Raw genomic sequence first — 10,000 nt, forward strand, 5'->3', positions numbered from 1 at the left:
CCATGCGTCCCGGGCAGTCGTCCCCCGGATCTCCAGGCCGACGGCATGTCAAAGTGCCCAGGACGGGCTCCATGCGTCCCGGGCAGTCGTCCCCCGGGTCTCCAGGCCGACGGCATGTCAAAGTGCCCAGGACGGGCTCCATGCGTCCCGGGCAGTCGTCCCACGGGTCTCCGGGCCGACGGCATGTCAAAGTGCCCAGGACGGGCTCCATGCGTCCCGGGCATTCCTCCCCCCGGGCATCCGCCGCTCCCTTCCCTGGGCCGACGGCAGGTCAGATTGCCCAGGACGGGCTCCATGGGTCCCGGGCAGTCCTTCCCTGGGTGTCCGGCGCTCCCTTCTCCGGGCCGACGGCATGTCAAAGTGCCCAGGACGGGCTCCATGCGTCCCGGGCAGTCGTCCCCCGGGTCTCCAGGCCGACGGCATGTCAAAGTGCCCAGGACGGGCTCCATGCGTCCCGGGCAGTCGTCCCCCGGGTCTCCAGGCCGACGGCATGTCAAAATGTCCAGGACGGGCTCCATGCGTCCCAGGCAGTCGTCCCCCGGGTCTCCAGGCCGACGGCATGTCAAAGTGCCCAGGACGGGCTCCATGCGTCCCGGGCAGTCGTCCCCCGGGTCTCCAGGCCGACGGCATGTCAAAATGTCCAGGACGGGCTCCATGCGTCCCAGGCAGTCGTCCCCCGGGTCTCCAGGCCGACGGCATGTCAAAGTGCCCAGGACGGGCTCCATGCGTCCCGGGCAGTCGTCGTCCCGGGCGTCCGGGCCTGGGAGCTCCGGTGGTCCTCACCGTGCCTGAGGCCCAGCCGGGGTCCCCGAGCCCTGCCCGGCGTGGGCAGGCAGCAGCCCTACCACGAAGGCTCGGGGTGGGAAGCAGGGAGTCCTTTCGTTCCCGGCCACCTGGTTGCACCTTTCCCCTCGGCCATCTGGTCGCACGCAATGCTATCCAAAAGGGCGACCAGATGGCCAAACCTCCCTGGAAGTCCCTATGAGGTGCCATTTGCCTCCCCGATCCCAGCGAGGGCTCCAGGAGGTCGGGTACTTTTACGCCTTGGGTCCCCTCTGTCAACTCGTGTGCACAGATTACAAGAAAGGGGGGTAATTTTCCTCCGGATTACTAGGGGTAAGGGTATGCCCGGACACCCCTGGAAGGCTGGTGGTTCTCTGCCAGGGGGACCAGATGGGCTATGCCTGGGTAACAACACCCGGGGCTTCCCTCCTCCAGGCCAACGGCATGTCAAAGTGCCCAGGACGGGCTCCATGCGTCCCGGGCAGTCGTCCCCCGGGTCTCCAGGCCAACGGCATGAGCGAGTGCCCAGGTCGGGCTCCATGCGCCCCGGGCAGTCGTCCCCCGGGTCTCCAGGCCAACGGCATGAGCGAGTGCCCAGGTCGGGCTCCATGCTTCCCGGGCAGTCGTCCCCCGGGTCTCAAGGCCGATGGCATGTCAAAGTGCCCAGGATGGGCTCCATGCGTCCCGGGCATTCCTCCCCCCGGGCGTCCGTCGCTCCCTTCTCCGGGCCGACGGCAGGTCAGATTGCCCAGGACGGGCTCCATGGGTCCCGGGCATTCCTCCGCTGGGTGTCCGGCTCTCCCTTCCCCGGGCCAACGGCTTGTCAGAGTGCCCAGGATGGGCTCCACGGGCCCCGGACGTCCGGGGCTCCCTTCCCCGGGCCAACGGCATGCCAGAATGCCCAGGACGGGCTCCACGAGTCCCGGGCGTCCGGGGCTCCCTTCCCTGGGACAACGGCTTGTCAGAGTGCCCAGGACGGGCTCCACGGGTCCCGGGCATCTTGGGCTCCCTTCCCCGGGCCAACGGCATGCCAGAGTGCCCAGGACGGGCTCCACGAGTCCCCGGCGTCCGGGGCTCCCTTCCCCGGGACAACGGCTTGTCAGAGTGCCCAGGACGGGCTCCACGGGTCCCGGGCATCTGGGGCTCCCTTCCCCGTGCCAACGGCATGCCAGAGTGCCCAGGACGGGCTCCACGAGTCCCCGGCGTCCGGGGCTCCCTTCCCCGGGACACCGGCTTGTCAGAGTGCCCATGACGGGCTCCACGGGTCCCGGGTATCTGGGACTCCCTTCCCTGGGCCAACGGCATGCCGGAGTTCCCAGGACAGGCTCCACGGGTCCCGGGCGTCCGGGGCTCCCTTCCCCGGTCCGACGGCTTGTCAGAGTGCCCAGGACGGGCTCCACGGCTCCCGGGCGTCCGGGGTTCCCTTCCCCGGGTCAGCAGAAAGTCAGAGTGCCCAGGACGAGTTCCACGGGTCCCGGGCAGTCCTCCCCCGGGCGTCCGGGGCTCCCTTCCCCGGGCCGTCGGCAGGTCAGAGTGCCCAGGACGGGCTCCATGGGTCCCGGGCAGTCCTCCCCCCGGGCGTCCGGGGCTCCCTTCCCCGGGCAGACGGCAGGTCAGAGTGCCCAGGACGGGCTCCACGGGTCCCGGGCAGTCCTCCCCCCGGGCGTCCGGCGCTCCCTTCTCCAGGCCGATGGCAGGTCAGAGTGACCAGGACGGGCTCCACGGGTCCCGGGCAGTCCTCTCCCGGGCGTACGTGGTTGTCCGACAGATTCGGGCAGATGTGCTTTTACGAACCGGATCGGAATCGGCCCAAATAATAATAATAATAATAATAATCCACATTTGTAAGGCGCACAATCACCCGTAAGGGTCTCTAGGCGCTAGGGGCCGTTGGGAAGATTAAGCAAGCTATTGCCCAGAGTCAAATGGTGCTGGGCTAATCTGCGGCCGGTGCCGGGGATCGAACCCTGATCTCTGGGATGCTCGAGGGTTACTACGCGCTCTACAAAAACCTTAAATAAAAAAATCTCCAGATTCCGGAGTCAGCCGCCCTAGCCGCGGCGCCAGCTATTTCCCAGAGTCACCTGGTGCTGGGCTAATCTGCCGCCGGTGCCGGGGATCGAACCGTGATCTCCAGATTCCGGAGTCAGCCTCCCTAGCCGCGGCGCCAGCTATTTCCCAGAGTCACGTGGTGCTGGGCTAATCTGCGGCCGGTGCCGGGGATCGAACCCTGATCTCTGGGATGCTCGAGGGTTACTACGCGCTCTACAAAAACCTTAAATAAAAAAATCTCCAGATTCCGGAGTCAGCCGCCCTAGCCGCGGCGCCAGCTATTTCCCAGAGTCACCTGGTGCTGGGCTAATCTGCCGCCGGTGCCGGGGATCGAACCGTGATCCCCAGATGGGGATATCCCAAAAATCTGGCATGGATACGGCCCGCCAGGACTGGTTTGGGCACCCCTGATAAGAGGCAGTCAACGCGAAATCTGCTGGGTTCGATTCCGATCCGTGTCAGAAGGACCGTAGGGCTTGGGAGTCCGTACAACAGGGGTGCCCAAACCTGTCCTGGCGGGCCGTATCCATGCCAGATTTTTGGGATATCCCCATCTGGTGATCACGGTTCGATCCCCGGCGCCGGCGGCAGATCAGAGTGCCCAGGACGGGGTCCATGTGACCCGGGCAGTCCTATCCCCTGGGTGTACGTGGTTGTCCGACATGTCGGTCGTATTTGCTTTTACGTACCGGATCGGAATCGGCCCCCATAAAATCGTACGTAAAGTATATAGCAAATCAACCTGAAATCTGCTGGGTCAGAAAGGGCTCGATTCCGATCCGTGTCGGAAGGTTAGGAGTCCGTACGAATTTGTCGGGACGGCATGGCAGAGTGCCCGGGATGGGCTCCATGGCTCTTGGGCAGTCGTCCCCCGGGCGTCCGGGGCTCCATCCAGGCCGACGGCATGGCAGAGTGCCCGGGACGGGCTCCATGCGTCCCGGGCATTCGTCCCCCGGGCGTCCGGGGCTACATCCAGGCTGACGGTATGGCAGAGTGCCCGGGTCGGGCTCCATGGTTTTCACGGTGGTCCTCCCCTGGGTGTCAGGGGGCTCCTGGCCGACGGCATGGAAAAGTACCCAGGACGGGCTCCATGCGTCCCGGGCATTTGTCCCCCGGGCGTCCGGGGCTCCATCCAGGCCGACGGCATGGCAGAGTGCCCGGGTCGGGCTCCATGGTTTCCAGGGTGGTCCTCCCCAGGGTGTCGGGGCTTCGAAAGTGCCCAGGACGGGCTCCATGCGTCCCGGGCATTTGTCCCCCGGGCGTCCGGGGCTCCATCCAGGCCGACGGCATGGCAGAGTGCCCGGGTCGGGCTCCATGGCTTTCACGGTGGTCCTCCCCTGGGTGTCTGGGGGCTCCAGGCCGAAGGCATGGAAAAGTGCCCAGGACGGGCTCCATGCGTCCCGGGCACGGGCACGGGGACGGGGACAGGGTCGGGAGAGTCCAGGCGGCTTCACTTCCGTGTCCAGCCATCTGATCGCCCAGATTCCCTCGGCCATCTGCTCGCCCGGATCCCCTCGGGCATCTGGTCGCCCGCAACGCTTTCCTGAGGGGCGACCAGATGGCCGAACTTCCCTGGAAGTCCCGATGAGGTGCCATTCGCCGCCCGGATCCCAGCGAGGGCTCCAGGAGGTTGGGTACATTCGCGCCTTGGGTCCCCTCTGTCACCTCGCGTGCACAGATTACAAGAAAAGGGGGTCATTTTCCTCCGGATTACTAGGGAGAAGGGTACGCCCGGACACCCCTCCGAGGCTGGTGGTTCTCTGCCATGGGGACCAGATGGGCTATGCCTGGGCAACACCTCCCTAGGCCACCCGGTGCTTCCTTCCTCCAGGCCAACTGCATGTCAAATTGCCCAGGACGGGCTCCATGGCTCCTGGGCAGTCGTCCCCCGGGCGTCCGGGGCTCCTTCCAGGCTGACGGCATTGAAAAGTGCCCAGGACGGGCTCCATGCGTCCCGGGCATTCGTCCCCCGGGCGTCCGGGGCTCCATCCAGGCCGACGGCATGGCAGAGTGCCCGGGTCGGGCTCCATGGCTTTCACGGTGGTCCTCCCCTGGGTGTCTGGGGGCTCCAGGCCGAAGGCATTGAAAAGTGCCCAGGACGGGCTCCATGCGTCCCGGGCATTCGTCCCCCCGGGCGTCCGGGGCACCCATCTCCATGAGGCCAACGGCATAGGCAAAGTACCCAGGACGGGCTCCATGGGTCCCGGGCAGACCACCCCCCGGGCGTCCGGGGGACCCACCTCCAGGCCGACGGAATGTCAAAGTACCCAGGACGGGCTCCATGGGTCCCGGGCAGCTTCCCCCGGGGCGTCCGGGGCACCCACCTCCAGGCCGACGGCATGTCAAAGTACCCAGGACGGGCTCCACGGGTCCCGGGCATTCCTCCCCCAGGTCGTCCGGGCCCTAGAGCTCCGGTGGTCCAACCTGCGCCTGAGGCCCAGCCGGGGTCCAAGAGCCCTGCCTTGCGTGGGCTGGCAGTCAGGAACCCTACCGCGAAGGCTTGGGGTGGATGGGGAGCTGGGAGTCCTTTCGATCCGGGCCATCTGGTCGCCCGCGATGCTTTCCAATGGGGCGACCAGATGGCCGGGCTTCCCTGGAAGTCCCGATGAGGTGCCATTCGCCTCCCGGATCCCAGCTAGGGCTCCATGAGCTCGGGTTCTTTTACGCCTTGGGTCCCCTCTGTCACCTCGCGTGCACGGATTGCAAGAAAGGGGGGTAATTTCCCTCCGGATTACTAGGGGCAGGGTATGCCCGGACACCCCTCCAGGTTTTGTGGTTCTCTGCCATGGGGACCAGATGGGATATGCCTGGGCAACACCTCCCTAGGCCACCCGGAGCTTCCTTCCTCCAGGCCAACTGCATGTCAAATTGCCCAGGACGGGCTCCATGGCTCTTGGGCAGTCGTCCCCCGGGCGTCCGGTGCTCCATCCAGGCCGACGGCATGGCAGAGTGCCCGGGACAGGCTCCATGCGTCCCGGGCCTTCGTCCCCCCGGGCGTCCGGGGCTCCATCCAGGCTGACGGCATGGCAGAGTGCCCGGGACGGGCTCCACGGGCCCCGGGCGTCCGGGGCTCCCTTCCCCGGGCCAGCGGCATGTCAGAGTGCCCAGGACGGGCTCCACGGGCCCCGGTCATCCGGGGCACCCTTCCCCGGGCCAGCGGCATGTCAGAGTGCCCAGGACCAGTTCCACGGGTCCCGGGCAGTCCTCCCCCGGGCGTCCGGGGGGGGCTCCCTTCTCCAGGCCAAAGCATTTCAGAGTGCCCAGGACGGGCTCCACGGGTTCCGGGCGTCCAGGTCTCCCTTCCCCGGGCCAACGGCTTGTCAGAGTGCCCAGGACGGGCTCCACGGGCCCCGGGCGTCCGGGGCACCCTTCCCCGGGCCAGCGGCATGTCAGAGTGCCCAGGACGAGTTCCACGGGTCCCGGGCAGTCCTCCCCCTGGGTGTCCGGGGCTCCCTTCCCCGGGCCAAAGCATTTCAGAGTGCCCAGGACGGGCTCCACGGGTCCCGGACGTCCGGGGCTCCCTTCCCCGGGCCAACGGCATACAGGAGTGCCCAGGACGGGCTCCACGGGTCCCGGACGTCCGGGGCTCCCTTCCCCGGGCCAACGGCATACAGGAGTGCCCAGGACGGGCTCCACAGGTCCCGGTCGTCTGGGGCTCCCTTCCCCGGGCCAACGGCTTGTCAGAGTGCCAAGGACGGGCTCCACGGGTCCCGGTCGTCTGGGGTCCCTCCCCCCCGGGCCAACAGCAGGTCAGAGTGCCCAGGACGGGCTCCATGGGTCCCGGGCAGCCCGCCCCCCGGGCGTTCGGGGCACCCATCTCCAGGAGGCCAACGGCGTTGCAAAGTACCCGGGAAGGGCTCCACGGGTACCGGGCAGTCCTCCCCCGGGCGTCCGGGGCTCCCTTCTCCAGGCCAACGACATGGTTCAATGCCCAGGACGGGCTCCATGTGTCCCGGACAGACCTCCCCCGGGCGTCCGGGGCACCCATCTCCAGGCCAACGGCATGGCTCAATGCCCAGGACGGGCTCCATGGGTCCGGGGAGGCGTCCCATGCGCCTCCGGGCTTGGGAGCCCCGGCTGGGTCCAGGGGCCCGGGCGGGCCCCCGGGTCGGGTGCTCCGGCCCTGGTCCCTGTCTCCCAGCCTACCGCACTGCCAAGGGCCTAGGAATGGGTTCCGTTGTTCCCGGGGAGCCTACCCTTGCTTGGCTGGGTTCAGGAGCAGTGGCTTGGGCCCCTGAGGGCCCGGGGAGGGCGGCCTCCCCACCCCGGGCTCTGTCCTTGGTCCTGCTGCGTGGCAGGGTGCCCGGGACGGGGTCCGGAGGGACCGGGGAGGCGTCCCATGCACCTCCGGGCTTGGGAGCCCCGGCTGGGTCCAGGGGCCCGGGCGGGCCCCGGGTCGGGTGCTCCGGCCCTGGTCCCTGTCTCCCAGCCTACCGCACTGCCAAGGGCCTAGGAATGGGTTCCGTTGTTCCCGGGGAGCCTCCCCTTGCTTGGCTGGGTTCAGGAGCAGTGGCTAGGGCCCCTGAGGGCCCGGGGAGGGCGGCCTCCCCACCCCGGGCTCTGTCCTTGGTCCTGCTGCGTGGCAGGGTGCCCGGGACGGGGTCCGGAGGGACCGGGGAGGCGTCCCATGCACCTCCGGGCTTGGGAGCCCCGGCTGGGTCCAGGGGCCCGGGCGGGCCCCGGGTCGGGTGCTCCGGCCCTGGTCCCTGTCTCCCAGCCTACCGCACTGCCAAGGGCCTAGGAATGGGTTCCGTTGTTCCCGGGGAGCCTCCCCTTGCTTGGCTGGGTTCAGGAGCAGTGGCTAGGGCCCCTGAGGGCCCGGGGAGGGCGGCCTCCCCACCCCGGGCTCTGTCCTTGGTCCTGCTGCGTGGCAGGGTGCCCGGGACGGGGTCCGGAGGGACCGGGGAGGCGTCCCATGCACCTCCGGGCTTGGGAGCCCCGGCTGGGTCCAGGGGCCCGGGCGGGCCCCGGGTCGGGTGCTCCGGCCCTGGGCCCTGTCTCCCAGCCTGCCGCACTGCCAAGGGCCCGGGAAGGGGTTCCGATGTGCCCGGGGAGCCTCCCCTTGCTTGGCTGTGTTCAGGAGCAGTGGCTAGGGCCCCTGAGGGCCCGGGGAGGGCGGCCTCCCCACCCCGGGCTCTGTCCTTGGTCCTGCTGCGTGGCAGGGTGCCCGGGACGGGGTCCGGAGGGACCGGGGAGGCGTCCCATGCACCTCCGGGCTTGGGAGCCCCGGCTGGGTCCAGGGGCCCGGGCGGGCCCCGGGTCGGGTGCTCCGGCCCTGGGCCCTGTCTCCCAGCCTGCCGCACTGCCAAGGGCCCGGGAAGGGGTTCCGATGTGCCCGGGGAGCCTCCCCTTGCTTGGCTGGGTTCAGGAGCAGTGGCTAGGGCCCCTGAGGGCCCGGGGAGGGCGGCCTCCCCACCCCGGGCTCTGTCCTTGGTCCTGCTGCGTGGCAGGGTGCCCGGGACGGGGTCCGGAGGGACCGGGGAGGCGTCCCATGCACCTCCGGGCTTGGGAGCCCCGGCTGCGTCCAGGGGCCCGGCCGGGCCCCGGGTCGGGTGCTCCGGCCCTGGGCCCTGTCTCCCAGCCTGCCGCACTGCCAAGGGCCCGGGAAGGGGTTCCTATGTGCCCGGGGAGCCTCCCCTTGCTTGGCTGGGTTCAGGAGCAGTGGCTAGGGCCCCTGAGGGCCCGGGGAGGGCGGCCTCCCCACCCCGGGCTCTGTCCTTGGTCCTGCTGCGTGGCAGGGTGCCCGGGACGGGGTCCGGAGGGACCGGGGAGGCGTCCCATGCGCCTCCGGGCTTGGGAGCCCCGGCTGGGTCCAGGGGCCCGGGCGGGCCCCGGGTCGGGTGCTCAGGCCCTGGGCCCTGTCTCCCAGCCTGCCGCACTGCCAAGGGCCCGGAAAGGGGTTCCGATGTGCCCGGGGAGCCTCCCCTTGCTTGTCTGTGTTCAGGAGCTCCATCCGGGGCCCCTGAGGGCCCCGGGGAGGGTGGCCTCCCCACCCCGGGCTCCGTCCTGGGTCCTGCCGCGGGGCAGGGTGCCCGGGACGGGGTCCGGCGGGCCCGGGGAGGCTTCCCCTGTGCCTCCGGGCCTGGGAGCCCCGGCTGGGTCCAGGGGCCCGGTCGGGGCCCCGGGTCGGGCGCTCCGGCCCTGGGCCCGGTCCCCCGGGCTGCCGCTCCACCCAGGGCCCAGGACAGGGGTCCGTCGGTCCCTTGCAGGCCTCCCCTGCTTGTCAAGGTGTAAGCGGGCCCCGGGTCGGAGGGCCCGCCGGCCCCTGGCAGCCTCCATGGCTGTGGCCCGGCTGGGGCCCCGGGCCTCCGGCCCGGCATGCCCCGGGCGCCCGCTCCCTCCTTCGTGGGGGCACGGGGCGACCGGATGGCGTCCCTTTCGTGCCCGGCCATCTGGTCGCCCGGATCCCCTCGGCCATCTGGTCTCCCGGATCCCCTCGGCCATCTGGTCTCCAGGATCCCCTCGGCCATCTGGTCTCCCGGATCGCCCCGGCCATCTGGTCGCCCGCAATGCTTTCCAATGGGGGCGACCAGATGGCCGAACTTCCCTGGAAGTCCCGATGAGGTGCCATTTGCCTCCCGGATCCCAGCGAGGGCTCCAGGAGGTCGGGTACTTTCGCGCCTTGGGTCCCCTCTGTCACCTCTAGTGCACGGATTACAAGAAAGGGGGGTAATTTTCCTCCGGATTACTAGGGAGAGGGTCAGTCAGACCTCCGTGTGGTCTGGCGATTCTGAATCAGGGGAAGGCAGGACCCGGGCCCTCCCGCCGGGGCCCCCAGGGGCCTGGGTACGCACCTGCTGCTTAGCCCCCTTGCCGATGGGCCTTTTCCTCCGAGTTTGCTCAGGCAGGTCCCCGCGAGGTCTGGCCATGCTGAGACGGGGCCAGGCAGCACCCGGGCCCGCCCGCCGGGGCCCCCAGGGGCCCGGGAATGCACCTGCCTCTCAGCCCTTTCCCGATGGTCCTTTTTCTCCGAGTTTTTTTCCACAGTCTGACCTCCGATAGGTCCGGCGGTTCCGAATCAGGGGAAGGCAGGACCCGGGCCCGCCCGCCGGGGCCCCCAGGGGCCCGGGTACGCACCTGCCGCTCAGCCCCCTTGCCGATGGGCCTTTTCCTCCGAGTTTGCTCAGGCAGGCCTCCCCGAGGTCTGGCCATGCCGAGACGGGGA

Source organism: Lissotriton helveticus, unplaced genomic scaffold (genome assembly GCF_964261635.1).
Source record: "Lissotriton helveticus unplaced genomic scaffold, aLisHel1.1 SCAFFOLD_1131, whole genome shotgun sequence".
Classification (NCBI taxonomy): domain Eukaryota; kingdom Metazoa; phylum Chordata; class Amphibia; order Caudata; family Salamandridae; genus Lissotriton; species Lissotriton helveticus.